At 31.4% G+C, this 25,661-nt stretch overlaps 1 protein-coding gene and 1 long non-coding RNA gene across 2 annotated transcripts in view; one reads left to right on the top strand and one right to left on the bottom strand.

Moving 5' to 3' along the window:
- The window catches only part of LOC108731160 (uncharacterized), a 294,726-nt gene that overhangs the window by 142,843 nt on the left and 126,222 nt on the right, over positions 1 to 25,661 (bottom strand). The gene's annotated exons all lie outside the window — the stretch shown is intronic.
- Positions 1,597 to 18,576, top strand: LOC108731161 (uncharacterized). The gene is made up of 3 exons (XR_001937006.1): positions 1,597 to 1,671; positions 12,526 to 12,531; positions 18,564 to 18,576. It is a non-coding gene; the product is annotated as an uncharacterized lncRNA (long non-coding RNA).

Below are 25,661 nucleotides of genomic sequence, written 5' to 3'. Positions count from 1 at the left end.
ATCATATTTGAACTACACGCGGAATTGGTTTTCCGGATTTATAAACGCAATTAAACTACTGTAATAACATATACTATAATATTTTATTTTAAGAGCCGTAAATTTATTATACTATATCTATTACAAATAGATATGATATTATTTAAAATAAAATCATATCTATTTATATGTTATGACATTATTATTCAAATTGACGAAAATGGTGATTCTTTTATTAGATACTTCGAAATGTAGATTTGAATAATACGTAAATATATTACTATTCTATAAATTGTGGTCGGAGATGATTATTCTTTTATATAGAAGAATTATTTTGAGAGTAGTGGAATAGGTTATAATATGTTCGTTTTCGACGCATTATTAAATCGTTCATGTCTAAATAAGGTTTAATAAACTGATTAAATTCTTATATACTCAACAGTTTATCGTTTAATCACTGGCCAATACGTAGTTTTATCGTGACTTATAAGGATGTATATAGATGTTCTCCAAATCTCAAGGGAAATTTAGCGCGGCAAAACCGGCGAAAAAAATCGACCGCTAAGGTTTCTGATTTAAATTTGACTATTTGTAAGTTTCATAACATTCACGTCCATTTGGCTTCGTTACTTTAATTATACGATACGTATTCAATGAGAAATTATATAATCATTTGCCGTTCGCAAACAAGTTCTGTGGGTCGGCGTTTTTTTTTTTTCCCAATATATTCATGAGAATTAAACATTGTCGTCCTCCAGTAAAGTCTGGACGCGTGTAAATTGATAGGAACTGTTAAATGCTTGCCATAATTACGTCATTAATGATAAATCGTCTGCCAGCCCAATTAAATTAAATTTATGAACATAGTTACGAGAACTTGTTTCTCCTTTGTTATATTATATAATATACGTGAAAAATCTGACATTCTAATATTAACTATTATTTTTATAAGTTCGGAATAATGAACTAAAAAGATAATAAATCAATGGAAAAAAATATAATGTTGCAAATTAAATTAAACTTGTGTTAAACATTTCTATGACTATTTTTATTCTGCCAAGGGCTTTAAATAATAAAACTTTAATATTGAGATAATATACTGTGTAAAAATGTAATATATACACTATGCTCAAAAGTTTCAGTTCACTTTTCATTTATGGAAATTTTGTAATATAAAGAATACAATAGGAATATAGTTTGCATGCATTATGTTTTTTAATTTATCATTACATATTTTCACTTAAATTAGAAAAATAACTTAGGTTTTTCAGATTTTTCGCTTCTTCAAGCTTAATCTTCTTGGGTTTTGATATAACAGAACTCTCTTGGCATGCTATCGATAATTCTTCAAGTATCTTAATTAAAGACTTGTGTTTAAGAGAATCTTAAAACCGTCTGTATTACTAACTAAACCATACAATTTTTGTATAACAATTACTTTTTTCCTCTTGTATAGATTCGAAAATTCTTTTCCAGGATTAAAATACGTGCATTAATATGTGTCTGTGAGGTGAAGCTTATGCCGAGAACATAAAAAAATTTCAATTGATATCTCCTCTTTACTATTTTTTAGTCCAATATGGAACTCTTGAGGTGTTACATCGTAACAACATTTGCTTCATATAAAAGCTGTGCAATCTGTATTTACAAAATAGTAGTCCAACAGATTAGTACTTTGCACGAAGAAACAAAGTTCTTTTTAGAATTGGACTCAGATGTCTAATTAAAACGTTATACAAAAATTACGTATGTGTGCGCGAGATATTGATACAATAGTATGTAGTGATTATCAGTGACACGTAAATCTATGTGTAAGTCCTACTTACACACACTGTAACTATAATCGTCTTTAGGATCCCCTTAATCTGGCGCTTAATTTGTAGGAGAATATATGTAGGGGTATACTGATTCCACTCTCTCTTATTGTCATGATATCCAATCGTCATGATATCCAAATGTTTATCGGTATCTTTTAACCGATATATGTATAAGGTATACTCAAAAAAGAACATTTTAATTTTAAGATAATAAAATGTTTCATTCTTTGTCTCCGTTTTTTAAACACTTAAAGATGTTTTATACGGAATTAAATATTTAAATTGTTTGTATTAAAAAGAAAAAATATATTCGTCGCTTCTTCTCATGTAATCTTATCATAAATTACAAATTTTTAAACCACATTTTGAATCATGAATTCTCGCGGTAATTGAAATTAATATAAATGATTAATAACGGAAAGGATTGTAAAACAGAAAATCATGGCTAATGCAAAATAAATTCGGTATCTCGTAAAATAATTATTGGCTTCCGCAGATTTCGCGTCAGTTCTCTTTCCTCTCTTCGATCTTTTTATGAGGACATCATGATCGGATCAGAATGGACCCTTTACGTGTGTACTTCTCCCCTCGTTCCTACGATTCCCATTCGACGGAGATTTGTCCTATTCCCCTTCTTCTCCCTCCAGTTTTATGACTAATGTCGACTGGTTAGATACGAGAAAAGTTCATGGAACCTTTCTACAAGGATTAACGCAAAGTCGAATTTCCTAGATGGAAAGAAAATCATTCTTCGAAGAGGATATAATCGGTGAATTCTTCACTTCTTCACTTCGGAACAAAAATGATCAATCTGACAAATTATTATACTTTATCACAGGTACACACTGCATCACAAATATCATATACGACAAATGAGTAAATATAATAATTAAAATATATAATTATAAAAAATGAAGAATATAAAAAAGGAACAGAGACAGAGAGAACAATATGACAACACAAATATTGTTTTTCGTTCTTACAGCTTCTTGCATTTCTTTAATCCACATTTGTCATTTTGTAATCGTGGTTTAACGTTATAATTTGTCATAATTTATGGGATTTTCGTTATTGTTCAATAAGAGGAAATTTCGTACAATTGTAATGATATTGGCGGCATCAGAATTAAAATTGGGATATTAAATGGCGACATAATTTGACAACAACGGAAAACGCGCAGCATCACACGTCGATCGTACTGGGACATTTAATTAAACGTGTACCATCCGTGGATTTTATCGTGGCGCGTCGGCTGCGTCAAATGTCACTCAGGTGGCAAGTAATCGCGATATAATCGTGACAGCGGTATAATCAAACGCCGGATCATTAATTTGCGAATTTTGTAATTTGCAGGATCGTGGGTATACGTGGCTCTACGCTGCGATATTCGCCGACACGACGTGACGTCGCGAAATTCAATAATCGTACGTATATCTTTGCCAGTTTATAATTAGTGTATAACGTTAATAAGACGTAACAGATATTACATCTATCGTGATAATAATAAGCAGCGTTATTAATTTTACTGTAGTATTCCTACACTACAATAAATAGCGTTATTAATTTTACTGTAAGTATTCCTACACTACAATTTCATGTTAAAGGAAATTACAATATATGTAGGTATGTGTGCGTGCGTGCGTGCATGCGTGATTGGTTTTCCGTGAAAATAACACATTTTACCGCATACAAAAATGGATTTACACTTTTAGACGTGTAATATAATATAGTACCACTTTTACACGGAAAACTAATCATACATATACAGGGTGTTACATTTTAAGTGATATGGTCGATTATCTCGCGAATCGATGATTTTATTGAAAAATTTTTCGAACGAAAATTGTATGAAGGGGGTCACATGATGGAAATGTGGACTTGACCTTAAGTGACTTTGTCAAAATCAGGTTAAGGTCATTAATGTTTTTTTAAATGGAAACCCCTATTTTTTTATTACATATTCTTGTAGCTTATCTCGAGAGCTTTCCAAAACATATATTAAGTTAACTATAATAATTAAGTTCATTTTCATTAATCCTGAATGTTGTTCAGGATCATGTCCTGGACAACATTTGGCAAGATCAAGACCACTGGAGATTATTCCTTTTATTTTCATTTTTATTGCACTAAAAATTCATTTTCGAAATTTCAAGATAACATTCACCTTCTTTATAAAAAAAATGTCAAATATCACCAAAAAAATCATTTTTTACATATTAAACCTCAATTATCTTGGAGATCTGACGTGCTAGAATTTTTTTGCTTGCGGCAGTGTTTTTAGCATCCAAAAATCTATAAGAGACACATAGTCCGGTCCAAAGTAATTTTTTGCTGTAAACTAGTGTAATTAATATAAATAAAAATATATTATATTTATCTGTTGCAAAAATAAATATAATACAAGCTAGTTTTATTTCAATATTCTTACTTTTTCATTATTAATTATTAAACGTCATTTATTAATTATTAAATGTTCAATTCTTTTTTTATATTTCTTTGTTGATAAATTATTAAAAAAATAAGTATTAATAATTCCTTTCATTAATCTTATACTTTTAATTATTTTAGTTCATAAATTCGATACTTTTAAAAGCGATAGATACGACTTAGCAGATCTATATAGATATGATTTACGTTTTTATAAGTACGATCGATTGCTTAAATCATACCTTTTGCAGTAAGTTACAAAAAAGCTTATAATAAATTAATTTGTTATTGAGGAAAGATTAAACATGTAATAATAGATAAATATATACCTGAAACTACAAGCTACAATTTCCAATGTTTATCCGCATATAAGTGGAAAATATAATAAAAAAAATAATTGAAGTGATACACATTTGGCAAATCTCCCTGTATAAGTGTATGATTTTTCTTCTTTCTCTTTAAAATTCTTTTAATACGAAATATTATAATATTTTTATTAAATTTATTTTAATTTATTAAAATTTGTTATAATAAATGTGAAATTGGTATTTATTGTAATAAATATTATAATAAAAATTTGAAAAGAATTATTAATTTATAATCGCATAACTATGAGTGCGAAAATTTTTAATATGGTGCAACACTCGTTATAGTCATTTGCAATTCTGCATCGCGATCATGATACATTTCAATTTTCATAGTGACTTTACGTTCTATATCCTAGCGGTCAATATTACGACACAGCAGAAACGTCCAAATTAATGTCGCATATATACACGATGTATACATTAATGTAACGAACGAACAATGTACTTGCCACTCTTGTGAGTTTTAAGCTTCAGCAATTTTGAACTCAATCACCCACGTATATATACACACATTCGCATAATTTTTACGCGCAATGGAATATTGTATGCGTTTTTTTAGGATCGTTTTTCGAGATCGGTAAATATGGATAGAACAAACACAAACAATATGTGCGTTCAACAATTCACAGTTTTCACATTTTAAAAGCATGACGCGTGATTATCGGAAAGAATTTATTTAATGAAAAATACATATATTTTGACAATATATTATTGCAAGGAATTTTTGTAATATTTTCATTATTGCTATTAAGTTATTAAAATCTAAAAATTTCTAAACAAGAAGGAAAGCACAAGGATCATTGAACTTTGAATAGACAATGTAGAATATAATATAAAATATGATTATATGAAATATTTGGAATCATCACATTACAATTGCAGCTTACTTTAATTCTCGTCGCAGGATAAAACAAAATTGGAGATCGCGATAACGATGATGTATACGGCATACTTCACGTATGTTGCGGGATTTTCGGTACGACACGAAGGAATAAAAGCGATGTAAAGAACCGTAACGTTTACGTTGTGCTCTCAATATATATATATGTATGTATGTATGTGTGTGTGTGTGTGTATGTATATAAAACATACTACTAGCAGCTATGCCTCTCTTGTAGACAGACTCCTGCAGACTATCTTAGGAGAACGTGCAAGATGCGGGCAAAAGTAAGACAGAGAAAGAGAAAGAGAAAGAGAGCGTATGGGAAATAAATTACTGCCAGCATCTGGTGATAACTGGAAAAGTTATCATACGTGCTACCTCTTTCACGGACGCCACGTACGCACGGAATGCCTTGGTCCTCTAAGTTTTCTCCTGTCTGTCCAACGAACATTGCTCTTACGACGGATAAGGGACCGCCTGCTGGAGGACTGGACAAATCTTTGTTCTCCGCTTTAAAACGTGCTCTTTGCGTTAGATCAGAGATATTATTCTTTTTAAAGTGACACGGGAATACATAATTCGCGAACGATCTTGATTTGATTACTTTTTGACATTTAGTATATTTACAATAGCAAAGTAGCACAGAGTGAAGCACGCAGACATTGTTCGCGTAAAAAAAGAGAAAATTACCAAAATACACTTTGCGATATTCGCGGTAGGAAAGGCTCGATAAATCCGATCATCCCCAATTTCCAAGCCATTCTCCCTAACCAGGAAATTATTTTCGGTTGAATGGAGAGCGATGGACGAGTCGCAATTTTCGGTAGCCGGCCCGTGAAAAACGTCACGCGTGTTCCGCGCATAATCTTCGACGGATTTGCACACGCGAGTGACCAGGGAAGGCCGTATCTGCCGATGACACGCCTTGTCGAGGGTGCGTGTGAAATTTAATAAATTGTCGCGCCGCCCGCGCCGTATCGTTCCCGCCGTGGAAAAAGCGTCGAGTATATTCGTCGTGTCACGTCGCATAATTCAATCCGACCGACCGACCGACCAACCGACCGGCAGTCCGCTTTTATGAACTGGCATGCCCGAATCCAACAGATTTCTCCACTTGCTCGTTGTCGGTTTTCCACGACAACGAATATTTCGACTACGGAACTCGCTGTTCGCACGTCACCCTACGTATACGTGAGATTTATTTTACTTTCTCGCGCCAATGAGAAAGAGAAAGAGAGAAAGAGACAGAGAATGAGAGAGAGAGAGAGAGAGAGAGAGAGAGGGGGGGAGAGGATTTTGCGATAATGAGAATGAAGCCGAGCAACGCCTACGGTGAGATTAACGTTAAACAGCCCGACGGAGAGACTAACGATCCTTATTTAAAATATATGAAGTTCGTTAATCTCAATTCTCTGTGTTCCGCAAAACTAAATATTTCGCTGACTAATATAATTTTCCTTTAATACGGTATTTTCCAGAAAAAAAATTGCGTGTTGATTTCATTAAGTTTTTATATATGCTTTTATCTAATTTCCATAACGTGACGTACCACATTTCCATTTACTGTATGTTGACTATAAAACAGTTTTATGTTTATTACATGCGACATATGTGCATGCTCCTATGGACTAATAAACTAATAATATTTTCGACAGATTCATATAACATCATTATCATTTTTTTCATAAAAATGGTAATAAAACTGGACACATGTGTGCATGTATCCATATCACATTACATGCACATAAAAAGTTTTGATGAATTTCATCTACAGATTCGTTGCAGCGCGCACGCGTGTGTACATGTGCATGCGTGTGAACTTATATGTGAATCTCATTCGTTTCATATTTTTAAAATTTTCAATATTTTATATCTCAACAAATAAATTGAATTAAAGATTTCGGCATGCGGTTTACAGAATCAGATATATAGATACTTATATAAATTCACACAGAAATATTTGAGCACTAACAAGAGAAGTTTCACAACTGTTCGGAACCGATTTGATTCTCCGTGAAATATGTTGTTAAATACGAAAATCTAAGAGAGAGAGAGAGAGAGAGAGAGAGAGACACGTATTTTTTTATACGTACGCTAACTCATGCTTTAACTTCGTTAAAAATTAAGGATATATTTATTTGTTTAAGAGTCACCGTTTATACATTTTTAAAAAATTAGTTATAAACATATTTTACAGAAAAAAAAAGTAAAACAAGATGAAACATTTTTGTAACACCGCTGTTGGTGTCATGTTTATTTTCCTGCGGTAAGCTCGTTGAACACTAATCTCATGTTTTTGTGATGTTTGGTACATTACATTAGAATGAATTAGCTTGTGCATTCTCGACCGTGCTAATCGCATTATTTTGTTTTTCAAAATCTGGTGACCACGCAACTAATACAAATGCGATAGTCTTGCAACGATAATTGATTCTAAATTCTAATGACATTGCTAATGCACAAATCAAACGGGAATTAAATGGATATATGTACGGGTAAGCTGCAAGCTCTATCATTAGCGTGAAATACGGATATTGCAACTCGATTTAAATAGATATGTGTATGTCGATTTAATAGATATGTATATAAAATGAAAGTTTTATGATTTTATTCGCAGTCTAGATAAATTAAGAGAGACAATTTCTTGTAAATATATTTTTATTAAATATTAAATATGAAAATTATTTGTCCTCCCAGTTATCGAAATGGGTTTTGTTGAATATATAAAATTTAAAAATATAGATTAAAATAATAGACAAATTAATAATATTAAAAATGCCTGTAAAGAATCAACGGGATCTTACTTGTTAGTGTGTAAATGAAATTTATTAGAATGTTAACACAAAAGAAATAGTAAACGTTTCGACTTAACATTTTCGACCGTAAGTTTTGAGATCATCGTATCTTGAAGAATCAATCCCGAATTACCACCGATATCTATACTCTAGTTAATACATTTACTACCTCACTTCATACAGATTAAATACATTTGATTATGACCTTTATCTTTATATATTTAATTTGTTAATTAAAATTGTCACTAAAATTGTACTGAGGATGACCTAAAAAATTAAAGTTTTAAACGTTTACTATTTCTTTCACGTTAACATTCTAATAAATTGCGTTTACTAAGATTCTGTGTCGGCTCTTTTATTTTTAATATTATCAATTTATCTAATTTAATTTTATTTCTTTTAGTATTATTAATTAAAAAAATAATTTTAACTTATTTTAGAAAATGGAACATAAATGGTGTGTGTGTGTGTGTGTGTGTGTCTCACATATGCAAAAATATTATATATAATATTACTACATAAATGTAAAGAAAAATGTATAAAATTTATATTTCGAACTACTATAGTATCTATTATTGCATGTACGGCAAATTGTAAACGAGTATATTTGAATATATCGCTTGGAGCAATTAAAAAGTTAATTTCTGGTATTACACAAACCGTAGGTTAACGCTTGTAAAAAAGCGACCCAGAAATTTTACGTTTGCCATTCCCAGTTCGAATGTCACCGGTCTTTTATACGTTCGAGAAATCGGCGCTTGGCATGGCGATTCCGAGTTGTGTATCGATGGATAATAAAACCCCGGATATTAGATACGTGTTTCTTTTCGCAATGGCGGTCGACGTAACGTTAATTTGGCATCGTGAAAACGCGCTTTTCTCCAACCGACTTTAATAACGGCATCCAAGGCACGACGTGCATAGCGTACGTCTCGATTTTGTAGACGTGCATGAAGGGCGGTTTTTCGCTGTAAATATTGCGTGGTCAAATTGTACGATAATGCACAACAGCTTGGTTCGGAAAACACGACCCTCGACCTCTGTCTGGCTGTCCCGTAAATTCTCGCATTGCCTAAGGGCAAAAGTTTCATGATACGCGCAGATTGCTACATATAGTTGTCGAAAGCCACGACTGTAATTTTCTGTGATTTTGTATCGTCGATTAGAATACGCTATTTCGCTAACAGCTATCTCTTAATCATCGACGTTAAACATGGCTTGCTTTATGATCCACGTCCATCAGTTGTATTTATTTCGTTTTGTTTCACATTTTCTCGCGTTTATTATATTTTTACAGAGAATAGTTGTAATACGTAGTAGAGAAATTATTTAAAATCATGTTATCTTTTTTTATTTATACATAATATAATTACACATATATAATTAATAATTATATAGGTATACATTTAATTCATGCTGTCAAGTTGCACGTTATGTTGTCAAAAAAGTATTTATAATATCCGTTGATTAATCATTTTAAATTGTAGCACTTTTTCCTCTCAAGAGGTCATCAAAATTAAATTCAGTTACTAAACACGTAATTCTATGTTTTTTACTTTGAGTGTACATTATAAAATTTATGATTGTTCTACATATTCTTAATTGTTAAAATTATTTTCGATAAGTTTACGCAGAGTTCGCTGATTTTTCATCTTTCTCCACATTCGCGCGCTACTTCTTCCGAATTTCCAAACATTACCGATAAGTTATCGCGAATTCTGTGCTCGGCGAGCTGCAAGCTCGTACGATTACGATCCTCTGGCGCGTTCTAAAAAATTGCAATGGCAACAGTAACGTAGCGCGAACCGATATATTGCGAATACATTGCGCTCGCTCAACCGTTACGTGTATTCGCTTGCGCGTGATGCAAAACACTTTTGGCGAATATCCATAATTCGCGAGTCATCCACCGTCCTGAAAGTTAAGCGGTGTTGTTTGGAAAATCGTACAACCAGCTTGCGTGGCCGAACTGGAATTCGATTTGTGTGAATTCCAGTTGAATTTCGAGCAACGCTGCTACAGAACGGTTGCAACAATGCCGTCTGTTTTGTGTTGTGACTGTATAGTCGTACATATTAACGACACTCGGTATTTATATGCAAGGATCAAATTTCCCGTGCGACACTTAAAATTTATGTTTTTCCAACGCAATTAAATCGTAATTAATCTTAGCATAACTGCTTCATACTACAAAGAATAAAAAGATTTGTTTAACTCGCGTGTCTCTCACGCAGTGCTTTTGTGAATGCACTCAGATACCATTACTGTATGCGTCCGACCGCATACGTGTAATCTCGTGTGGCAAATGTGACGCGTTGCAGGAATGTGGCGAATAATTAAGATCGTGTCTCTAAATATTTAAGATATCTATTTGTCCATCACGAGTCGCGTCCGCGTTTCACCGCGAATTGTATGTTAATCTAAAGCGAAATTTTCAGCAAGTGGAAATTCGAGCTAGTAACTTAGATTTAGTGTAAAAAGTTTAAGACAGAATTTAAATAGAATATGTAAATTAATATTGCAAATAATACAAAGTAAATAAAGATATTTTTTTATCCAAATTGCGTAAATGATTTTTAAAGAATTACCTAGATATCCCTATACGTATTTTAGAAATATATATATATATGTTACATTATAAAATATGAGATATATATTTAAATTAAATTGACGTTATGTGTACAATTTTCTAACATACGCACATCTTGTAACGATTTGTTTGCTGTTAATCCGATTGTAAAATAATTTATTACACGCACCTAATTAGACGACATGCTTTCTACAATCAAAATGTAATGCTTAGATTTAGATGTTAATTTTAACGGTAGTAATAGACTGGATTAATGCGGAAGCGGTGCACGTACGCGACGCCGTCGCGCGCAGAGAACGGAAGCGGGAGGACTGCAATTAGTTCGGCGAGCTGCAGCACTATCGAATCCGCCTGCCTGCGGCCGGCGACATAATTGCAAAAGTTACGCATGTCATAATTTAATTGATACCGGTCGCGTACTTATCTTGATTTCGTAATCGCGAATTTTAAGATCCGTCGTGCAAGCAAATTGGTCAGCTCCTTCTCACCGGAAATACCTATTTCGAATTTTTACTTAATTATCTACTTCACGAAAGACTGCATTCGAAATAATATCATTTATGTCAAGTATGATACCATTTGTTACAAAATCATATACGTATATTATTTTCTTATTTTTTTAATGGTATACGAAAAATATTTTATAAGCATGATTTTACAAAAAAAATTTGCTTTAACCTCCTTGCACAATTAATTAAGAAGTTTATATTTTTAACTCTTTTTAAAGTTTTTTTTTAATAGATTCTAATTAAAAGTTTCTCTATCATCCGTATAAATAAAAATGAATAGAAACATTAAATTTAATTTCTCTGAAAATTCTCCACCATGAATAAAAGTTATACTTAATCTAAATTAATTTAAAAAATATACCATGCAATATGAAATATAAACATTTATATTTTATAATTCAGTTAGAAACCATGCGTACCACGCACCTGGCTTCTAATATTATTTACTTAAATGTAAAGAGAGATGGATAGTTGAATGTTTGGATTTCTCAGAGCGAAAAGATTTTCTCGACTCGAAGATTCCTCTCGATTCGATCGTATAGAAGGAAAAAGAAGAAGGAGAAAGCAGACATAAACTAACACGCTCTGCGGTGCATAGAAACCGCACGGCTATAACCGAGTCTGCAAGATTACAGCTTGAGTGACACAAGATGGTGTTTACGTCTGTGGTTGAGAGTCTTAAAAAGAGGATTTCAGACGTTGCATTAAACCTGTGGGAATGACGCTTGAGGTGAATGGATCGTACACGATAGATCAAATAAGAATGTGTTGTGATATCTACATATATAGTAATGAGAAGCGTTTGCGCTTTTACGCTAGCGTTTTTATTCCATTGATTTGCGATTAAGTAAAAATTTCTTATTTAGCAATTTCTAGATCGAAGATTAAAGGAGGTTACTTCAAAGAGACGTATTACAAATTTTCAATCTTGTAATATTCCGACAAAATTGAAAACTGATAGAATTAATCATTGCCTTCAAGCTCATCTACTGAACCATTTATTAAAATTCTATGTAATATTTAAAATAATATTTTTCATTTTTTCAGCTCGGCTTTACTGTGGCTTGTAAATTGCTACGCATTTGCAACTATGTATTTTTGATTTTAATATAATGCATTATTGCAAAAACTATTTCGAATCAAATATGCACTAAGAGAAGAGTGTAAATAAATTATTTTATTACAATAATCAATTATTCTATTACATAAATCTGCACGTCGATACACAACATATAGGTAAGCTTTAAATTTCATTTCGATAATAAAAAAGTACAATCGTTATTATTTTAAAATCTAGGTTGTTTAATATTTTAAAATATTTTGAAATTCATCCGCGAGATATTACATCATACGAATAATACGTGCTCTGTAAAGAATGTATGGTATTTTACGGCAATATATACCTATACATTTACGCTAAATTAATAATAAAATCTTCGCAATGTTTTCAAATCATTTTGAGTAAAGCCTAATTTACCATACATGTGCTTTTTTACGCAGCAAATAGTGTGCTAATTTTTTAGCGAACTAAAAAATTAGCAGTTAAAGATATAAGTCTACAAAATAAAACCTATATATTTTTATGAGAAAACTACTGCTAAAAAAATAAAATTCATAGAATTATATTTTTCACTAGAAAACTGTGGTTCGCTATAAAACTAGCATACTAATGGATATAGTAGGTACAAAAAATATCGTATGAATCAAAATTTAAGAAATAGGTACTAGCGGAGAACAATTGCTGAAATTACAAATATGGAAAATGTAATGCTAAAGACACATTCTCATAAAAAATCACAACATTACCTGCATGATTTATCCACATAGATATTAAATATTGAAAGTTATATACAAAGATATTTCAAGTGAAAAGTCATAAAAATATCTACAAAAAGAAATCAATCTCATAAAGTAATCAGCAGAAAGTAATCTGATAAAAAATTGAATAAAATATGATAGATACAATTAAAGTAGGACAGTCCATACAGAGAAATGGATATTATATTTAAAAAAAATATGGTCAATAGAAACTTATATACATATAGCTAAGCAAAGAGAAAACTCAATGCTTAACATTCGGCGCTCTAATCCAGGTTGGCATTAAAATCTAATTCAACTCGCTCGGCGTACTCATTATATTTTCGTTTCACCTTTCAGTATGATTTAAATTATATTTCCGTAGCGCCATAATTTATGTACAACGCAGTCCTCTTCGTGGATTTTTACGAAGCTGCATTTCTGTTACGATGCTTGCACGAATGAAAGGTAATTCAATGCGTGTTGCGAGTTCTTCCCGCACGCGAATCTCGAAGTCTCGTCGCACGCGTTTCCGACATTTTTCGACCAAGGCTCTAACGAAAAAAGGATTACCGATTTCATGCCGTACCGAGATACGATTTTTGCGGATGATGGGTGTCCGATACGTTTCGCGTCGATTCACGCATCGTGATCACATGCGCACGTATCTTTGACTTATTGAACTTGATACGACGCGAGCGCAATTTTTCAGGCGAATACGGCGAGTTGTGTGTTACTTTCTGCCCTTGTAATTTCTATCATAAATTCTGACACCGATTTTTCGCATCGAGACACGTCCGATTTTCGCGGTTCTCTCTCTCTCTCTCACTCTCTTCTGTCGCGCACTGCTGCACGGAAAATCGTAAAAGTCTTACGATTTAACACTCACGTCATCCACCGCGCTATTTGTCGTCGTGATTTATTAATCGGCCCAGTGGATCAATATTTCACAAACCGCTCATTTTTCAAAATTTCCGAGTTGCATGTAATTCACTTGCACATTCAAACGTGCACTTGGAGAAGATATTTTCATAACCTTTCATTGGTGACTTTAGGAAGTCAGAATCAGATAGATGTATACTAATTATATTAATTTAAAATCATCCTGTTTTAGAAAAAGAGGATTATATTGCAAAATATGCATAAAGATATATATAATCTCAATAAATATGGAAAATATCAAATCTCAAAGCAATAAAATAAAAAAAGTCAGACTAAAAACAGGCAGTATGGAATTTTCACGATTTGATATATTTAAATGTTCCATCATCGAGCAAAATTATTTGTATAATAATCGATGATGAATGCAAAGAGAGGTATAAAAACATTTCAATCAAGCGAGCAATTTTTTACCGAGCAACCGTAAATCGCGCTATTAAAATTTCGATGGACAGTCGCGTTAAAAATCCTGAAAAAAATATGCATAAACCACGTTACTAGGGCAACAATGCCGAAGAGCACATGTATAAAAATGTAAAAACACGCTTTTGTAACCCAAAGCGATACGAGCCAATATACAGTCCGTTGTATATTCGACACTCGGCGGGGCTTAACGCATCAACCAACATACCACCAAACAACGACACAAAATATTAAACGGCCGACTTGCGCTCGCGCTTGCCGAGTAAAACGTACTAACGACGCGTAAAAATCCGGACGATGAATAACAATACCGTCAGGAATATGCAGCGGCAGGACAGCTTACCCGTAAAAACGCGGAATAGACTTAGCGTGCGATGTGAAAAACGCGATCCTTTTGCCAGGGGAAAAGCCAGATATTCGTATCCGGACATGCGTATCATACAGCGAGTAATAGAATGTCACGTATCAGCATCGGTATAATGATATTTTTATATTTCTGTCATTCGGCTTACGTTCGCATCAATTAATCACGTAAAGCATGTGACCGTGAAGAGACGATGTTGTCTATCAGACAAATGCAGCGTATAAAATGACGGAAACGTCAATACTCAAATGAGAGCAAGCACGAGAGAGAGAAAGATAGAGAAAGCCAACCGTTTCGTTGAATCAACAAAATAATTCGATACATTGTGCGTATAGATCGTAAATCGTGCCATCGCGTGACGTCATTGACAGTTACACCGTTCGCTAACCGATATTTCATGTACCGCGAATCCTGACAAGCGGAGATCTCATCACGCTTGTACATGCACCGCGGATTCGCAAGAAAACAGATATATAGAATCAGCAGGATGAACAAAATTAAAGTTATTTGTCTCTGATTTTTATAAGTGTCGGACGTTTCGTGAATGCATATCAAAATTAATGTTAATTTAATAATCCTTTTTTTATTAGAAAATATATATTACTTATTGCGTTTCTTCCTGAAATTCTTTTCTAATAATTTTTTCCTAATTTCCATCAGACAAAATTTCATGATTTTCCCCGACTTTCAATAATATTTAAAAATTTTTTTATATTTTCATCCTGATTTGGAAATCATTAAATATTTCGTTGAGAGATCAATTTAACATAACATTGTAAATTACTATTAATATTGCTTGCATTGATTGTATTTTTAATTGTTAGGTTGGTAATATTCCAAAACTACATAATGTAGAGTAAGGTCACCGATACTGATATAGGTCTCCTAAAAAAAGTGACAACTCTTATTTCTTAGAAACTAACCTTTGTACCTTATTAATACTAATAAAAACGTGATCTGTTTAGCTAATTAAAGAACTACAAACTCATAATTTTTTTTTTCATATATTTGTGGCTTGTTTCTATATCAAATCAGTTAAAAACAAATTCTATGAATCCGAAAAGAAAATTTTTACGGTGTTCTTTTGCAAATTGCGTAATTAAAATAATAGTGACTGTATTACTGATAATTATGTCATTTTAAATGTTTATAGTTTCATAAATTAGTTTTCTTTACAGAATAGGATATATCTTTATTTATAGAACAGGAATGTTGGCATTATTGCCTACTATGTTAGTTTTGGAGCCCATTTTGTCAGACGTTCATTTTTGCATAACTTACGAAAAATTTAATTATTGCAAAATTGCAAACAGTATTATAAAAACTGCTTACCCTATCTGATAGAAGACATTTTTTAGTTTGTATTTATAGTATGTATTTTGAAGTTGTATTTTTACCTTTTGTTTAAGAAATAATGTCTAAAAACAAGGTGGTATGTCGGTATCGATAATCTTCCTCTACATATTGTATATTAAATTTCTTTAATGCCAAGAATTTCAAGCCAATTTTCCAAAATTTTACAAAATTTCATATTTTTTCTCTGATTTCCCTGACTGTTTTCAATTTTCCTAACAATTCCTTGATTTCTGTGATTTCTAGTTTTGTGGCAACCCTCTTGCAATACGATTTTAAAATATTAAAAATTTCTTAATTTTCTGTTATATGGTTTTTACAAAAAAGAAACGATGTTGTATCAACAGCATTTATTTTAATTGAAAATAATTTTGTTAATTCATAATAACATCATTAATGAAACAAATATTTAAGTTCTTGTTTTAATAAAATTTTATTTTTTCATTAATATTGTTATATAAATCAACAAGATTATTTTCAATTAAAATAATGCTGTTGAAATAATATTATTTTTTTTCAGTGTATGCCATTAAAAGAAATTAAAACAAGCTCTTTTTTATGATTCTAATATACCTGGACATTTTGCGTCTGAATGTTACGCTCAGTTCAGTTTTTATTTTGCTTTGATTCGCTGTGCCATCCACGTGTTTTGCACATACCGGTTAGGTTTGACTTGTTCCACTTTCCCCGATGTCGGGGCGATACTTGATTCGTTCTACTGTGCCTTGCACGTTTCTTATGCTCTTGTCGTTTATGAGGCAAGACCTATTTTACATTTAATCTCTTGTACACGGCAGCCACGTTACGAAAAGTCAATATTGTGTTTTAAAAACGAATATACATAAATCACTCTCAATTCAACGGATCTTTCGTAAAAACTTCATCTATTGATATCACATACGTAGATCTATTCTAGAATTACTAAGTATAATAATTCATTTATAACGTGAATAATAATCAATATATATGTAAATATTGGCTTTCTCGCCTGGTAAAATTAATAGTTAATTATTAATAATAATTAATAATTCCAATTTTAATTAATAATTTACATTTTTATGTTAACATTAATATTTTTTTTTATTTGATTGAGTACAATTTCTGTTACGGGATGAACAATTTTAGGGAATATCGATAATTAATCAATTCTTTTTTCACCATGTATTTCCAAGGCGGATTCATAAAAATTACGTTTCCGTGTTTCACGTAAAATTTTACAGAACGAGATATTGCCATTGGCAAGAACGGAAAACATTCGAATGTTAAACGATGAGGATATATCGTCGAAGCTGGAACGTATAAAAAATTGGATCTCGAACATGTGTCTCGACTTGTTACTCGATTTTCATCGACAGTGCAATAATTTCGAATAATATCAGCGACAAATGTGCGAATGTATATCCTCAGCGTATCGCCAAGGGCGTATTACATATACAAGCTACCGGTATAAAAATTTTAATGAGCAACGGCCATTTTCTTGCACATCTGAGAGAATGGTGTTCTTTTCGAGGCAGTTTTATGGCGGCGATAAATTTTCGTTTTCGGTGCTCCTGATAAATCGTACGCATTGCGCGAAGTATGTTTTTGATATTCTGAGGCGTGCGATCCCGGTAATGGAGTTACACGCGGATACATGGGCAGCATACACGCGCGCATGATGTACTGGGAACGATGTGTCGGGCTGTCGGTAGGTTGTATCATAGTATTAGTAACAACAATAGGTTCACTCCCGTGGTTTTGATCTAAGCGTGGCTCACAATCGGTTTTATTATTGATTATGCGTGGATTTTCATTTGAATAGTAGAAACTAACAATGTGTAGTGAATATATATATATATGTATATACAGGGTGTAAAAAAATTAGACCGACAAACTTTGAGGATAAATAGGGGACATAAAAACAAACATATTTTGTTAATAACGTTTTCCTCTACGACGCTTCGTTTTAATACTACAGGGTCCAAAATAGGAATTTTACATTTTAACATTAAATGTTAAACAAGGACAGATGATGAATCCGAGGCATCGGGGGGGAAGCATCCGAGCGACGTTTCCGAACGCAGCCATTAACTCGTGGAAAACTAGATGAGGCCCATATGGTGCCGCAGGTCGTAATTTCCACCCGGGTATGAGCCAATTATATACTCGTATAATATTAAATTACTTATTTTATAGAACTTTCTTCGTATTTTATGTATAGCACATAGAAAGGATAGTTTTGCTGAAATATCTAAAAATTTAGTTAGATACAGGTTTGAAAATAATTTTGTTGGATTATCAAAATAATTACGTAGGAAACTCAAGCAATGCTGCAAAAAGTTTTAAAATTGAAAACCTGTTTGAAACTTCAGCAAAATCGTTCTTTCCGTTCAGTCTTTAATACATATAATACGAAATATCCGATTTGCTATAAAATATAGCTAATCTGATTTAATCTTTTTTTCAATCTTTAATTTTACGTTATTCACTACTTTTACTTTATCCTATTTCTCAGTTGCGACGAAAGCTGTGTTTTATATATTTATAACAGATGGTAATGAACTAATTATAATATAACATAACTATATATCGCCATGTTGTTGGTTATACGATTTGTACATGTGTACATGTGTGTGTGCGTGTGTGCGTGCGTGCGTGTGTGTGTGTGTGTGTGTGTGTGTGTGTGTGTGTGTGTGTGTGTGTGTGTGTGTGTGTGTGTGTGTGTACGCGAGAATATTAATCACATTTAGAGGAGTGAATCTACTGTTTCTATTTATACTGTGATTGCGTGCGTAAGATTTCATCGTGATGAAATACAGTGCTCTTTCAAATTATCAATGGCGCGGCGAACGTTCCACTCGTCGCGTCAGTTCAAAATTCTCGGTCGATTTTGTGCTCTTTTCTACAGCCATAGCAGTCAGGTACCATCGTGCGAGCTATGGAACTTTTAACGCTACGTGTCAATTTTTCACAAAGGTGGAATAAAATACGTTTGCCAAGTTTGGACCGATATATCTCGGGATGTCCTGTATATATGTATACAGTTTCCGATATATGTACATAATACACGGAAGTCTAAAAGAAAGTTGCGAGATATTCAAACAATTTTCTATGTTATTATTGATACGGCATGATCATTTAAAAATCATAGTTCGAGAATGTGATTAAGTGTTTAGTATATTCGTATTCATTCTTTTCCATGACACAAAGAAATTGCAAAAAATAAAAAAATATTTTTTCAGAATTTTATTAATTTTCTTAAAACTTCTTTGAGTTCAAAATTTGCGTATATAATATAACCGGACCCTATGTGACTCTAGTACCCAATATACTATATTCGCTGTTTGTGAAAAATTACACTATGAATTTAAAATAAGTCATGTAACTGTCCGTCTGACTTGACTGCATCAGTTTATTGCCCAATTTGTTCATTCTGTTATTGTCAAAATGCAGAATGTTGTGGTCGTGATGTAATATTTCGTATAGGGAAGTAAAATTGCTCTTTATAACTAACAAGAAATGATTATTAATTTTTGTAATTCGTATTATTATAAAGATGGAGATTATTGTAAAGATAGAGACATGTACATAATAATCCAAGCAGAATTTAAAATATAACTATTCTTGTAGACAAAGAAAATCATAGAGTCTATACGTTAATTATAGAATTGAGAGATATAACAATTTTGTTCTATGTATTAAAGTTTCATTCTAATATATAATTTTTTCACTATCTCATTTAATGTGCACGGGATTTTTCGGTATAATCAAACAATTCGACTACTTCTTTCCCGATAATCAGAAAATAAAAGTAATACACAGTTGAGAGGGGGATTGTGTCGTATATAACACATTTCATGTGTTCCAAACGATCCTCAAATTTTTGTGTTCATTTAATATACGATGAATATATTAGAAAGCAATATAGATATTGTAAAAAAATGGTCACAAAAAAAAAGATAACGCTTGTAAACCACAACTGTAAGTACATTTTTTTAATTATAATTAACATTTATGATATGTTAAATTAACACATACAACATTCATTCATCGTAGAATTTACGTTTTAAAACACATTATTTTTATGTTTATGCTTGTTGACTTGCTCATAAATTATGTCATTTTGATACTAAGAAACATTGAATATCAATTCAACATAAAATCTTTAAATAACAATCACATTATATAATATTATTTAAGTTAAATTAACACTCGAATATATTTAAAAAATATTTAACACTAATGATTAACAAGAATATGAATGGACCGTTTCCAACACAAATATATTATACAATGTTTTTTATGGCGTAGTATATTAATTGTTTAGAATAAAACAACTATAGATATTGAATTATATGTATAGAAGGTAAAAGTATGGTTTTCTAATTTGTCTCATATTCAAGAATTAAATAACACCACCAATGTTTAAAAAAGTAACGTAAAATGAAAAAATACATTTTTTTATCCTTATGTGTTACCATTCATTGTATTGTATGGCTCATATGGTCAGCAGTGACATATTAGATGACTAAGGGGATTGACGTTGTAATAACAGACAATTGCTAACATTTCGATGGGAGTGTTTCAACCCAGAATAAAACAAACATCGCACACATTATATGCAATGTAGCTTGATAACTGTTATTCCAATTTGTACGTATATATATGGAGACAGTGTTCCATTTCAAATAAGGTAATCGAGTACGATGTAAAACAAGCAAGATTCGATAAACTGTTTCAAATAAAATCGTGACAGTTTCAAGTCAGAGCTGTGATATATCATCAATGTAACAATGATAATCATTTACTAAATAAAAGAAATAATGAAAAGTAATAAAAAGTCTTTACAAGTTTACAAAATTAATTAAAATCTTTACAAGTTTACAAAAAGTTCTTTTTTACGTTTTGTTCAGCAAAATTTGCTTGTAAAATATTCGTTTGTGACTGAGTAAAGTATTTTATGTCACTTATTATTAAAATTCAACAGAAAATATACAAGAGAATTTAATATCTGATAAAAGAAAACAGTATCGTATACTTATCAAAAGAACCGGGTATACATTATGTGTTAAATCTTACACTCATCTTCCTTTCTCGCTTCTTATTTTCGCGTTTGACAAGAAAATACATTATTTAGATTGTATAATCCGTTTACAAATATTTATTTTCTGCCAGTTACTTTTGCTATTCACTTTTATTTACAAAGTTATACAGTCAATATTTATTTTAAACAATAATAGATCAGAGTTAATCTTTGTGTGAACGAATCTGGCGTGAGTACCATGAGCGAAATGCGTTGTGTAAACTAGCATAACATTTGACTGAACATATAATGTTGCAAAATGTCTAAAAATTAATAAATGCAAAAATACTGTCCATACGTAGAAGGAGTTACAGTGGAATCGGTAATACCATTACGGACGGTACATGAATACCACGTGTTAGAAATGCAGTTTATAATTCCTAGGCAGGCGAGAAGAGAACCGCGAAATACAAGGCATTCCGGAATTCTGCATGTTCCGTGATATTTTCAGCGATATATCCGCGAGTTGTCATCACAGATTAGTAAATCTTTAGTAGGTATCTGTATTCGAATTTAGTATTCGCATATCAAAACTTTTTTACGTTACCAATAATGTAAATGACTCTGAATTTCAACTTTCTCAAATAAAGTAATATTTTCATTTTATCTTTCTTGATTATGATTTTTATTTATGTAAAATAAAAATGAAATAAATAAATCACAAATAACAATATCAGAAGGAATATAATCAAACATTTTATATATAGTAAATGATATACTTACTAAAGTTTTATAACATACGAGATCACTTTAAAAATATATAGGTCTATGTAAACAATGTGTTATATGCATGTACATAAAGGAAAGTTTATTTTTAATATTGATTATATTGAATATATTATATAATAATAGTACACAATCATATTTTAAAAAATACTTAACATTTTTGACAAATTAATAGAATATATTTCATCATAAAAAATTTTGTAAAATGTAAAATTTAAATATTTTTGAAAAATGAGTGTACACATATCTATTATAGAGAGATAGAGAGAGAGAGAGAGAGAGAGAGAGAGAGAAATTTGATAACAAAAACTGAGATATACAGGGTGTCCCGTAAAGACGTGAACAACGCTTAAGGGAAGATTCCTGAGATCATTTTGAGACGAAAATTCTAATATCAAAATATTGAGGCTATAATAATTTTTGAATTATAATTGGTTAAAGATAGTATATAATTCGAAAACTATTATAGCCTCGATATTTTCGTATTAGGATTTTTATCTTAGAATGTTCAAAAGAATCCAGAAATAATAATAGAGGCTATAAAAGTAAAATGGTTTTTTACTTATAAGCATTTAAAGTTAGCTTATAATTCAAAAAATTGTTGTAGCCTCGACATTTTCATATTAAAATTTTCGTCTCAAAATAATCTCAGGAATCTCCTCTTAAGCGTTGTTCGAGTCTCTACGGGATACCCTGTATATATACAGTATTAATAATAATCAAAAAAGAATTTATTAGCAAAAAATCTAAAATATTCGTATAAGACAAATTAGTTTCATAATTAAATTTTTATCATTAATCATTTTATTACTGATTTAAAAACCAACTAATTTTTTGCTTAAAAGCAGCGTAATTAAAATTTTCTGCGGATGTGTTAACAGAATGGCGGGAATGGGTTTAAATGTTTATGCTATGCGTGAAGGGCGTGCTCGTTTGCATACTAGTTGATAAATTGCAATTTGACGTAATAATCCGGGATAATATTGCACAATTATGCAAAAACGTGCGTCACTGCTGATAGCTGTAAATTATGCATGAAAATTAGGGCAATAATTATTCTAGTAGATTTTAACGTTCATTTCCAATAAGCATTATCTTATTAAAAATATAATTTATAGAGATGTATATAATTTATAAAGATTCTGACTCTATAAGTTTAAAGTATACAGTCAACAGATAATAATTAAAATTTGTGAGAAATTCATATCCCGCCGCGGCTATTCTGTTACTAATTAATGAAAAATTTGTGATGCGCGAAATTGTTTTTATTCATATTCAATTCTCTATGTATCTCAAATAACTCTTTATTTGTACACATCGAGTTTTATCGAGTATATACTCAATACTTGTTAAACTGTTTTTTGCTTCTATTGTCAATAGTGTATTATTTTTTCAGAAATATGTAAATTCAATACAAAATATAATATAGGTACTTGTTTTATTGAAATTAACGCAATATTTCTATTAAAATAAGCAACAGATATTATCATGATATAATAATGTAAAATCAAATTAATAAATTATATATATATATATATATTACAAATATAATAAATATTTATACGTAAGAAAAAATTTATTGAAGCTTTTCTGTACAATTTTTATCTTATATATAACATTTGAGATGAACTATTCTAATTATTTTGATATTACTTTTGTTATTATACAACAAAACAAATTTTTTGAGTATCTGAAATTTTGTTGTCCGCTCGATAATGAATATTAAAAAAAAAAACTAATATTTTTAAACTTTTTTTATTATTCTTTTCTAACTATTTAATGATTAAAAATTAATGTATGATTATTCTAATGCATTCACGATACTAGTATTTATTACAACGATTCGCACATTGATAAAGTCGACGAATGGAAATATATTACATCGAAACGAATGCTGCAAGAATTATGATAAATCGCAGATAAAAATTGCCTGGTGTATAGGGAATATAGGATAAAAGAGGAGATACGAAGGTGGAAATATTATGTACCAACGTCGAAACGCACGTGGGCATCGCGTCGCTGCTGGAGACGATGAGAACATGATGATAAGAAGGTCGATCTTCTTTCGTATGCTATACGCGCGATGCTGATAATAATGTATGCCGATAGGGCGAGCAATATATTTTGGCGATAAATACGGCCCACAAAATGCAAGCAAAATGACACGTTCTGAATCTTTAATGCAAAATCATTTTCATAAGATGACAACCATGATTCGTGATATCTCTTGAGATTGATGAATGTGCTCCATCATTAACTTTCTTCCCTTCCTCGATTATCAAAGCGAGACTAATGACAGATTGCGAACTGATTACTTTTGTGCGATAATGCAAAAATATTACCTATTGTTTTTTTTTATTTTTATTTGAATATGTTAATAATATGTATTTTAATTATGTATTTTATCTCAAGCGAAACTTTAAAATAATGCTCATGCAATTAATCGTAATGAATTTTTAATACAAAGTCAAGTCGTGGTCACGATATTCATGATTTATGATAGTCCCTATAAAGTTAATAAATTCTTTTATTATCTTTTCTTCTTTCCTTTGGAAAGAAACCATCCGTTTATAAAGTTAAGTAATTAATTCTATGATAACCAATGATCTCAACGTCACAACGTCACAATTTACGATTTCAATCGCATGGTATACACTTTTATAATTAAGAAAATTATCTAGTAAAATAAATAATACGCAATATACACGTTACGCGTTAAATAGAACAATATATGCTGTTCGGTGCAAAAATCTGTGGATAAAATTTGTAAAAATCGAAGAACAATTGCCTCTGTAGAGTGAATATTCTGAAATATTAAACAAAACGAAAACTTTTATGAACTATTATAAACTATATTCAACTGATCTGTCTTTATCTTTCTTTCTATCTCTCTTTCACGTATCTCTTCTTTAGATCTAACTGTCCCTTCTTCCAGAATCTCTGTCTACCAGCACTCCTTCTATTGTGGCACTACTATAGAAATTCTACTACTATAGAACTCGCTCTCTGTCTCCATCAGGAAATCTAAGACATTTAGTATATTTAAACGTGTACTCTTGTTATCTGCGACAGCATGAGACAAGTTAATTTGCAGACAATTTAGTTTTTACAAAACAATGTAGTTTTTATAAGTCTATCATTCACAATATGTGACATTTAACACTATATATTTCACTATATATATAACACTACATATTTCTGTTTGCTTTTCTTATACGTTTTATATTTTATGTATATCATTTTTTGTTGTGTTATTATATTGTCATATCATATTTTTAGTTCTTTCGTTTTTAACGCTGTTTTCCCTTTTTGTATATAATTAGAGAGCTTGTTCTAGAACATTAATAAACGCCATTATCTATCTATCTATCTATTTCTCTCTTTTTCCGATAGTTGCTGTACCTCTCGAAAGGGGCTTTTATGCCGGTTGCATTTACGTGCCGATTTTCCAGCTGTCTGTTCGAGGGAGTATCATTCGACGGTCGATCACCCATTATATCCGCTCTCGATCTCTATACAACACCACCGGGAGTGGCACCGTTCTCCCCGCGTTCCCCTTTCCCGCACCAAGAAAATGAAATTGGCAATATCAATAAAGTCCAAGTATGCCGATAACATAAAGGTACCTA

The sequence above is a fragment of the Mycetomoellerius zeteki genome, unplaced genomic scaffold (genome assembly GCF_001594055.1).
Source record: "Mycetomoellerius zeteki isolate Tzet28-1 unplaced genomic scaffold, Tzet1.0 scaffold120, whole genome shotgun sequence".
Classification (NCBI taxonomy): domain Eukaryota; kingdom Metazoa; phylum Arthropoda; class Insecta; order Hymenoptera; family Formicidae; genus Mycetomoellerius; species Mycetomoellerius zeteki.
This window is presented reverse-complemented; position numbering and strand designations above follow the sequence as displayed.